General features: G+C 39.3%; 1 protein-coding gene across 1 annotated transcript in view; it reads left to right on the forward strand.

Annotated features, from left to right (window-relative positions):
• Positions 1-278: 278 nt before the first annotated feature.
• Positions 279-11,398, forward strand: part of LOC105447056 (condensin complex subunit 3-like) — a 30,789-nt gene continuing 19,669 nt past the window's right edge. Inside the window, exon 1 of the mRNA XM_030992545.1 lies at positions 279-377. The gene's annotated coding sequence lies outside the window, so the exon portion shown is untranslated. The remainder of the gene's footprint in view (positions 378-11,398) is intronic.

Genomic DNA, 11,398 nt, shown 5'->3' on the forward strand with positions numbered 1-11,398 from the left:
GCGCATGTTATTAATTGTGATCTTATAAATTTTGAAGAAGGTTAACAAAAAGTTGCCTTTGAGGCCTATCAAGTTTCTTTATTGTTCAAAACATTCTACTAAAAGGCGAAATAACTCAGCAATAGTATCATAACATATATGTGAACCGCATTACATATTTCAGCATAAAAATACTCAGGATAACAATGACAAAAAAAATGAAATAATTATTTATAAAAATGACACAATGGAAGATATAGCTCTCGTAGAATACTCTATAAAGAGATGTGTCTGGTTTGCTGCCCTCAACGTTCGGAGCATTATCGCGGTTGTTTTCAAAATCTAACGACGAAGTGGTCAATCAAAACACCGAGATTTGTCACTTTACAAGATATAAGGTAAATGATGTTTATTTCAATTCATAATTCTATATTTTTATTTATAACGCTTCGCTTTGATAGCTAGATATAAGATAATTGATTGATTGATAGTACTATAAATATTAACAGATCGCAGACTGCGAGTAACTGCCTTTGCGGAATTAAGTTTGGGCTTTACTCTGGCAATGCCACTGCGGACGCAGGGCGCGGGCAGGGCTGGCTATGCCGACGGAGCGGTTGGGCGGGCTGCTCACGGACCGACATAACTCCGGGAAGCTCCAACACCATGAACACCGGCGCACAGTGGGCCAGGGAGGAACCAAAGTGCGCCAAAACTCATGTTTGGGGATTTTTTTTTTATAAATCCATAGAGGAAATGTTTGGATTTCCAGGGATTTTCGCTAAAATTTTATTACCAACATTTTCTCTGATGTCTAAGCTTAGTTCAGTTGATTCTGCCCGTTATGTTAATTGTTATAGACTTCTAGATCTAGACCGAATTTTCCGTCTCTTTCGTTCGTTAGCCTCTTATTGGGGTAGGGTCAGCCGGCTCTCTCTTTAGAGACGGAAACCGTCTATACACATTCCCTTGATAACGCCACGGCCATTTCAGGTCGTAGCGTTTTGCCCCCAAAATCCCCCAAAATGTCATTTTACCTCGTGCATTTTATATTGGAAATTAGGCCTAGGCTATAATAAATCAGTTCCACTTACCAACTTGACTGAAATAATCAGTTTAATAGTCCCTTTTTAGGAATTTATGGGTCAAAATCGAAATCCATGTTGAAAAAGATTTTCAAAATGGATTTCGATTTTGACCCATTCTTCATGTTGAATTGAAAGAGTTATAAAATAAGTCACTTTTGACTGTGAATATGTAGGATTTTGCTGTTTGAAGTAGTAAATTTATACCCTATTGTGCATAACGAAATTGAATATTTCACTGAGGTATTCCTTTATGTATTACCTTTTAACTGGGCAAGAAAAAAATTGGAAAAAAAAAAATCACCCAAACTTAGTTTTGGCGCACTTTGGTTCCTCCCTGGCCCACTGTGCGGCGCCGCGGCGCCAGTGTTGGAGCTTCCCGGAGTTTTTACCGACAGTGCACGCATGCACTGGACAAAACTCGCCGAGCAGAATTTTCTCCAAATCGGCACTTGTACTTGTCTTAAGTTTAATGACAATTGATTACACCTAAAAAACAAAAAAGCGAGAGCACTTCAACTCACCTAGACTAGTACTAGACTATGTTGGAACTTGGAAAAGATAATTTGAAAATTGGAAATCTGACTTTTCTGAGCATGCGCCGCTGAGACGAGTGAAGTTACAGTGAGACCTGAGACTGAGTGAGACTGAGAGTGCAGTGAGAGTGAGACCATGGACCTAAGTCACCTACTAAGAATGGACTTTTGACGATGCAGTCCCTTTGATCCTACGATTCCACAGCTAGGTTTGAATTACGCGCTGATGCAAAAACCCGGAGTGTGGTCCCACCACAATCTGACAGCTGCTAGCTGGATGCGATCATTTATGCAATCTTGCATAATCGCAACTGCAGCCTGCAGGCTTGCGATTTTTCGTGTTCGCTGCTCCTTTAAATCATTGAGAACTTAGTCTTAAATTGTTATGAGCGCTCTCCACAATGTGGAGGTAGCGAACATGTTTTTTTCTTGTGCCTGATTTCACATTGTCATTGTGATTGTTTTCAGCGCTGTGTAGTGACGGAGCGGAATATAATCTTACTGGGCCTAAATATCTACTGTTAACTTACGCAATACTATTAATTACGATACTAAGGGTCAATCCTACCATAAGCTGTAGAATTGCAGTAACTCTCGAAAACCTCGTTGCAGCACTGATGAGTGGAGCTCCACGAAGCTACATGTAGCTGCGTTGAGATCCGAAGAGATCCGAGGAGACCGGCAGACGGCGTGTGTTGCTCGCTTGACAGTCTCGATTCAATCTGATATACCCAGTGACGGGCTTGACCGCGGAAACTACCGCGGGTGTCGCCAAATGCGGGACTTGCGCGCATATATCCGCCAGAGCCGTATTGGCTCGGGCTGAATCACTACATTATTCCCCACTTAATGAGTTTGAAGCCTACTTCTAACTTAAACTAAACTAAAACTAACTTAAAACTACTCCCGTACCGCAGTGCAGGGTCACGCCGTTCCCGCTGGTGGATGGGTCAAGGACCCTCCTTGCCAGCACCGGTGAAGTCTTGGCCTTTCCAGAGGGCGGGCGCCTTTATCATACCTTAATAAGTACTGTATTCCAAAATCTGGTACGGGAAACATTATGTAAAGTACATGTGTACAGAGACCGAACAATCTCATAGGTAAAAATAGAGCACCGTAAAATGCACTGTATTCCAAAATTTGGTATATTTAAGTACTAAATACTAGGATTCAAGTCCCGGAAATGTCCCAGGGATCAAGAACAGAAAGAAACAGAAATATACCAGTTAACCCTTACTGTGCCGGTGTCACGTGTAAATGACAAAGAATAGCAGTCCTGGCACGGGGGTAAGGGATTAACCGGGGCATTACAGGCATAAAGAAACAGAAATATACCAGTTAACCCTTACCGTGCCGGTTATACATAATGACAAATTGCAAAACGTCTTGGCACGGGCATAAGGGATTAACCGGGGAATTACATTAAATTCCCAAGGTGACCGAGCATGAAGTGTGAGTGATCAACATAAACGATGAATGGCAATAAGTGTGCAGAAAAGGGGAAGAGCCCACTGGCTCCCCATTCCCCAAGTGCAGTTTGGATGGTACAATGTCCAGAAACTGGGCAATCCCACATGAGAGCCAAACGGCTCCCTACAGAATGATAAAAGCAGATCACTGAAATCAGATGGAAAATGATATAGAAGGTGAAAACACTTCAACAAAATAAGATTACATTTTCTGGGCCACTCGGCACCCGGGGGCACAATAGCCACTGCCGGCAAGTTCCTGATATCATTCAGGGCACCCAGGCCCACAACACCATCAAGCAAATCCAAAAGGCTCTTGTTGATCCAGAGGAATTACTCCAGAGGAATTACTCCCCCAAAACATGATCATATTCTGACTTATTATTGGAACCACGTAGTGTCACTTTGGAGATATCAAAAGCCGGCCGTTTTATGGCCTCGAACACACATGGGTGCTCTGTCTCCCTGTGGAAAGAATGCTTCCTAGTCAGCTCTTAAAGCGGAGCAGCTATTAAACAGTGTAAACAAAAGTGAACTTATATATATATCTAACGCCCCCGACCCCTCGGCAGCGGCGGTTCTATGTTTTCGGGAGATTGTTTTTTTGTTTAGGTCCGTTAACTCCAGTCGGAGAGCATCATCTCACCGCGGCCGAGGTGGGGGTGTTAGTTAACCCACGAGACCACCACACACATTAATACACAATTAAACAGTTTAACTATTTAAACCAGCCTACTCCTACCTTATCTGCATCATGCCTATTTACGACTTATTTCGGTCCAGAAACTAAGCCAGCAATGAGCTATTGGCAAGGGGAATACGTGGCAGTTCCCTGAACTCCACCCTAACTGGAGCTCAAAAACTACATCTAATGAAAATCTTCTCGCACATCCCTATTTGGTCCACCATTTTCTGCTTTGTTATACTTTCCTTCCCAGTACCAACTATTTCCTCAATCACAACAATACCCGAATTCTTTAATTTTGTAGTAGCAAACTATCATCTGTTCACTAAAAACTTCTTCCTACCAACTTAAAATAAAACTAAGTCAGAGCCAGTACCCTCCTGCACTCCTCAAAACAAAAAATTATTTGCGCAACTTAAAACAATAATTCCTTCTCCCTGACACAATTAAAAATCCCTGATCTCTAACAATACTGTAGCGCCCACACCCCGAGGGAGGGGGCATACCTATTAAAGGAAGACAAAATAAGAAAGGTGTTGACTGAGATGCGTGGCAAAAACAAAGTCTTTATTACTTAATCTTCTACAATAACAGTCTTTTCTTACAATAACATATATACGATCAAATGGCATAACAATACTCTTCAAGTATTAAACACAAATAAATCTACCTGTTCGCATACCTTGAATTCATTAGCTCTCAGTGTTCTCTTACTATATCACTAAGAACATCATCTGGTTAGTTTCATTACTTTACTATCTCTAAACGAAACTATCCTTACTTCCATGCTTTATGTAAAAGTGCAACTCTTCATCGATCTCATAATCATAACTTGGCTACTAATAAATAACTTAACCCTTATCAAATGTCTATAACATTGCGGTATCAGTCAATCTACTTTAGCTTCTAATCATATAACTCTTCACTTAGCGTCTCTTTCAAGAAATCACATATAGACCTAATACAAGAATGTTGGCATAATCATCCCTATACTATTGCCTAATAAGCTTTCTACTCTTTACGCTCCAAGACTGAGGATCCCTTGTGCACATAGACCCTTAGAATGTAATTCTACTCTCAGCCTTCACTAATCCCTAAATTCACAAGTTACTTCTTGTCTCAGGACTTCACATTAATACTGAATAAACTTATAACTCTTCCTTAACTATAGCTCATGTATTTTCCAATAGTCATCTGCATCACTTTGATCTAATACTATCTTTTTCAGCGAGATTACTGAACTTGAAAAGATACATCTTCAACAACTTATATCCTAAACTCCTTACAATATTCACAGCACTGTCAAATAGTCTTAGTCTGCAGTCTGTACTAATAGCTCTAACAAACTTACAACCAATATTACGAATTCCTCTTACTGTATAATCTCATCTTCACATACAGTTCATATTCTAATTCTACACAACAACCAATAGTTTTACTAAATACATGTATATTCATTTCATGGTTATATACAAAGCAAAGTGAGAGTGAAAGAGAAAGGGTGAACCATACAGAGAGAGAGAGAGAGAGAGAAAGAGAGAGAAAGAGAGGGAGATAATATAAAGAGAGAGGGGGGGAGAGAGAGAGGGAGATAATATATAGAGAGAGAGAGAGAGAGAGAGAGAGAGAGAGAGAGAGAGTAATTCCCAATAACATTTAACCTGAATTATCATTCCTAACAATATAATACAATGAATTCCAGACATGCAAGTCTTCAACTACAATATTTCATCAACCCATCCATCACTAGCTAACTATTAGACAATTTGACCATGTGTTTCTCAACAAGTGTATTCCCCAACTCAAATCCTTTGTCTTCTCATTTTGCTGACTCTACCAAACTTTCATTCCCGCCTAAGATACCATTTTCCAGCATGGGTCAAAAAGCAAACAAAGCTTGGGGGAAGGGATTAAGAACTTTGATAAGAAGTGGTGTTCACATTGAACGCACTGCCTCATCCTGATAACACACTAGTATTGTACACATGGTGCGTCCACACTCACTCATACCATAATACTGTAAGTTAAAGATAATCTGGACTTGAACAACTCATTTCGCTATTCAAACTGTATCTAACTTGAACTAGAATATATAACAATGTGCTTTGGCATAATGCATAGTAAATGGCACATGTCCTTGGCTAAGAATATATATATATACACATGAATATCGAGCAAAAGACAAATATACTGACAGTAATAAAGTATATTCTCTTCTCAAAACTTACTTAAAATGTTGTCTAAATCAAACAACATAATCATCAATCTCACACACACGATAATACTTTCCTATCATTTCTACAAGTGATTACTATGTTCATCAATGACATTATCTCTCCCCACATGGCATCTCTTCCCACATGGCATTTCTTATATTTCCTCTCATAGTCCACATGTCATATAATCCAACAAGTCATTGGCAAAGATCATTAATATCTCTTTTTACACAGTAATACAAGATATGTGAATAGTGAAGCTAATAGTTTAGAAATACACATATTATGAACACCAAGAATATAACACAATTGAATAATATAAGATTCTTTCTTACCTATTAAAGGAAGACAAAATAAGAAAGGTGTTGACTGAGATGCGTGGCAAAAAACAAAGTGAGAAGCCACTCCTGGTATCCCAGCTGGTGTGTTTAGGTTGGTTGTGGGTGAGGCCACTCTCGCAGGAGGGGGGTACCTAATTAACTAAGAAGAGGGACTATATGGGGGCTAGAAATATACTTGTGTCATACATACATAGTCAAAGATATACAAAAAATAGGGGGGGGGGGGTATTCTGTGGGGCTCCACACCTTCCCCTCCAAAAATAAATGTCTCCTGGACATTTCAACTTTCAAACATTTACATCAATTCATCATTATAGTATAACATTCTAACGTTCATATAGTTCTCGTTCAATGTCGTTATGAACTTAGGACAGATCAGGGAGGTGAGACTTATCACCAAAGTCCATGAGAGTCTATGTCCTTGCAACGCTGACAGATCATCGTGCTCCAATTCTTCTGCGAAATACATGTAGTACATCGAGTTCATATATATACACTTGTTGCAACTTGTTATAGCGAAACCTAATAGGTACTTGAAACCTCAGAATTACATATCGTAATATCATATCAGAATTACGTGGCTTTTTCTTCCATACAAATAAACTTTGCGAAACATTAACCCATTCTACGGGCGCGCCTGACAAACGGTGAAGGTTTCTTGGGAAGCTCGCGACTCATCCCGAAGACTTTATCACAAAGATCTATATTGATCACTATCGAGTGTCATCGCTTGTTTCCTTATAAACCACAATTCATGAAACGATTTACAACTTGTTTCATCTTACTACTTCTCATTACTCGTATTTCTGGTTTACTAAACAGCTAGCACATGATTCTAAATAACGATGCATCTAATGTAAAACAAAATATTAAAAACAAAAAAGAATCCGTTTGAGGCCTTCCTCGCGGGTCGAATGATTGACTCGCTCGCTGGAAAAATTGAAGTTGGTCTTCTGTCATCTAACCCTGGTAGTGGGTTGGTTGCTGGTGGGCTACTGGCGTCTGTATCTGTAATGGCCTTTGATGGGTGTAGGATGGTGGGTCATACCGGTACTGGAACGGTGCAGGGGACTGGGCTGTTGAGGATGGCGGCTTGGAGAACCCCTGGACATCCTTGACTCCACTCACTGCTCCGCCATTTATTTCCTCCCAGTAAGGGTGAAGCTTCCCTTGGCCACCTGGAGGGGCCAGACTTCGCACCAGAACCATAGCTCCTTGTTGTAGCACCCTGCTGCATACTGCACGCTCGTAGTAGCCTTTTCTCTTCTCTGCAGCTTGTCCCATTCTCTCTGATGCTGAGCCAACCTCATTTCCAATCAGGGATGGTCTTCTCCGGCTCTCTGACTTCTGGTCCTTTTTATCGTTACATCACTGCTTCTTCGATTATCCAACTGTTCGTGTCATAGGACGACACATCGTCCTCGTGTCTCTTTGACGATGGCCGTCCTGGCAAGGTCGCCAAATTTGTAGCGCCCACACCCCGAGGGAGGGGGCATACCTATTAAAGGAAGACAAAATAAGAAAGGTGTTGACTGAGATGCGTGGCAAAAACAAAGTCTTTATTACTTAATCTTCTACAATAACAGTCTTTTCTTACAATAACATATATACGATCAAATGGCATAACAATACTCTTCAAGTATTAAACACAAATAAATCTACCTGTTCGCATACCTTGAATTCATTAGCTCTCAGTGTTCTCTTACTATATCACTAAGAACATCATCTGGTTAGTTTCATTACTTTACTATCTCTAAACGAAACTATCCTTACTTCCATGCTTTATGTAAAAGTGCAACTCTTCATCGATCTCATAATCATAACTTGGCTACTAATAAATAACTTAACCCTTATCAAATGTCTATAACATTGCGGTATCAGTCAATCTACTTTAGCTTCTAATCATATAACTCTTCACTTAGCGTCTCTTTCAAGAAATCACATATAGACCTAATACAAGAATGTTGGCATAATCATCCCTATACTATTGCCTAATAAGCTTTCTACTCTTTACGCTCCAAGACTGAGGATCCCTTGTGCACATAGACCCTTAGAATGTAATTCTACTCTCAGCCTTCACTAATCCCGAAATTCACAAGTTACTTCTTGTCTCAGGACTTCACATTAATACTGAATAAACTTATAACTCTTCCTTAACTATAGCTCATGTATTTTCCAATAGTCATCTGCATCACTTTGATCTAATACTATCTTTTCAGCGAGATTACTGAACTTGAAAAGATACATCTTCAACAACTTATATCCTAAACTCCTTACAATATTCACAGCACTGTCAAATAGTCTTAGTCTGCAGTCTGTACTAATAGCTCTAACAAACTTACAACCAATATTACGAATTCCTCTTACTGTATAATCTCATCTTCACATACAGTTCATATTCTAATTCTACACAACAACCAATAGTTTTACTAAATACATGTATATTCATTTCATGGTTATATACAAAGCAAAGTGAGAGTGAAAGAGAAAGGGTGAACCATACAGAGAGAGAGAGAGAGAGAAAGAGAGAGAAAGAGAGGGAGATAATATAAAGAGAGAGGGGGGGAGAGAGAGAGGGAGATAATATAGAGAGAGAGAGAGAGAGAGAGAGAGAGAGAGAGAGAGAGAGAGAGAGTAATTCCCAATAACATTTAACCTGAATTATCATTCCTAACAATATAATACAATGAATTCCAGACATGCAAGTCTTCAACTACAATATTTCATCAACCCATCCATCACTAGCTAACTATTAGACAATTTGACCATGTGTTTCTCAACAAGTGTATTCCCCAACTCAAATCCTTTGTCTTCTCATTTTGCTGACTCTACCAAACTTTCATTCCCGCCTAAGATACCATTTTCCAGCATGGGTCAAAAAGCAAACAAAGCTTGGGGGAAGGGATTAAGAACTTTGATAAGAAGTGGTGTTCACATTGAACGCTCTGCCTCATCCTGATAACACACTAGTATTGTACACATGGTGCGTCCACACTCACTCATACCATAATACTGTAAGTTAAAGATAATCTGGACTTGAACAACTCATTTCGCTATTCAAACTGTATCTAACTTGAACTAGAATATATAACAATGTGCTTTGGCATAATGCATAGTAAATGGCACATGTCCTTGGCTAAGAATATATATATATACACATGAATATCGAGCAAAAGACAAATATACTGACAGTAATAAAGTATATTCTCTTCTCAAAACTTACTTAAAATGTTGTCTAAATCAAACAACATAATCATCAATCTCACACACACGATAATACTTTCCTATCATTTCTACAAGTGATTACTATGTTCATCAATGACATTATCTCTCCCCACATGGCATCTCTTCCCACATGGCATTTCTTATATTTCCTCTCATAGTCCACATGTCATATAATCCAACAAGTCATTGGCAAAGATCATTAATATCTCTTTTTACACAGTAATACAAGATATGTGAATAGTGAAGCTAATAGTTTAGAAATACACATATTATGAACACCAAGAATATAACACAATTGAATAATATAAGATTCTTTCTTACCTATTAAAGGAAGACAAAATAAGAAAGGTGTTGACTGAGATGCGTGGCAAAAACAAAGTGAGAAGCCACTCCTGGTATCCCAGCTGGTGTGTTTAGGTTGGTTGTGGGTGAGGCCACTCTCGCAGGAGGGGGGTACCTAATTAACTAAGAAGAGGGACTATATGGGGGCTAGAAATATACTTGTGTCATACATACATAGTCAAAGATATACAAAAAATAGGGGGGGGGGTATTCTGTGGGGCTCCACAATACTATAATAAATTACTCGGGTTTAAAGAAAAAAAAAGACTTACACGTTACTTACAAAAAGAAAAAAATATCATTGTACTTGAAAACTTTTGGAATTGCCATGTTACTACAACATATTTAAATTACCTTAAATAAATCAACAACAAAAAAGAAAGGATAGGTCAGTGCATGTTAAAATCTAGCCGAATGGGGACATTTCAAATCTTAATTTTGGCTCTGCTTGGAAATACAGAACGTTTTAAATTCTTCAAAATACACCTGTCAACTATTACCGGTATGTCATCTTTTTCATTGTCATTATCTACTCCACACTCACACAGCTGACAACTAAGTTTATCAACCAGAGGCATGCCAAACAGATTCACAGAAACCAACATAAAAAGAAAAATGCAACTCATTATGCTCATGGCTACTTTACAAACAAGGCAAAAGTGTGAAATTGATCAACTCTCTACAAAACTAAAACACTACATATACAAGCACTTTTACTGACAGGGACTTGGCATCAAACCTGTCTTTTATAAAACTATTTGGGAGCGTTACAGCTTTTTGAAATATTTAAAACCAAAATCCTACTAGAGCATTCGTGCTGATAACGCGAAAGAAGGTCGGAGAGTTCCGTCTAACGCCCCCGACCCCTCGGCAGCGGCGGTTCTATGTTTTCGGGAGATTGTTTTTTGTTTAGGTCCGTTAACTCCAGTCGGAGAGCATCATCTCACCGCGGCCGAGGTGGGGGTGTTAGTTAACCCACGAGACCACCACACACATTAATACACAATTAAACAGTTTAAATTACAATTTCATTTGGTCGTTTATTTTATAAAAGGTTACAATTTCTTGTGTCGTGTTTCTTCCGTGTTTATCCCTTATCTAATTACTTAACTACTTGAGCTCGTTTACCCACGCAGTCACATCAACAATCACTCACTTAAAAAATAGTTATTAGTGGGAGGGGGAAGGGGAAAGGAAAAGGAAAAGGATTATTTAAATTACTTGGGCTTTTAGAGTCTTTACTCGATCGATAATTAATTGTCTTTAGAGTTTATAGGCCTTTTTAATTGGGGAACGGGTTGATCACTTAGCTCTTTCTTGTGTCCTCTCTCTCGACTCGTCGCACTCGTGTCGGGGCGTACTAGCAGCCGTCGATGTCCTGGGGGCGTCGGAGGGTCTTCCCGGTGACGTCAAATTTGTTGACTTTCTCCACAAAGAGCACAAAATAATCAGCGGTCTCCTTTGTCTCTTTCTATTACTCTGGGTTGAAAGTGTTCTCTCTACTGGCGAAGAGCGAAGTG

This window comes from Strongylocentrotus purpuratus, unplaced genomic scaffold (genome assembly GCF_000002235.5).
Source record: "Strongylocentrotus purpuratus isolate Spur 01 unplaced genomic scaffold, Spur_5.0 spur5_contig_847, whole genome shotgun sequence".
NCBI classification, from domain to species: domain Eukaryota; kingdom Metazoa; phylum Echinodermata; class Echinoidea; order Camarodonta; family Strongylocentrotidae; genus Strongylocentrotus; species Strongylocentrotus purpuratus.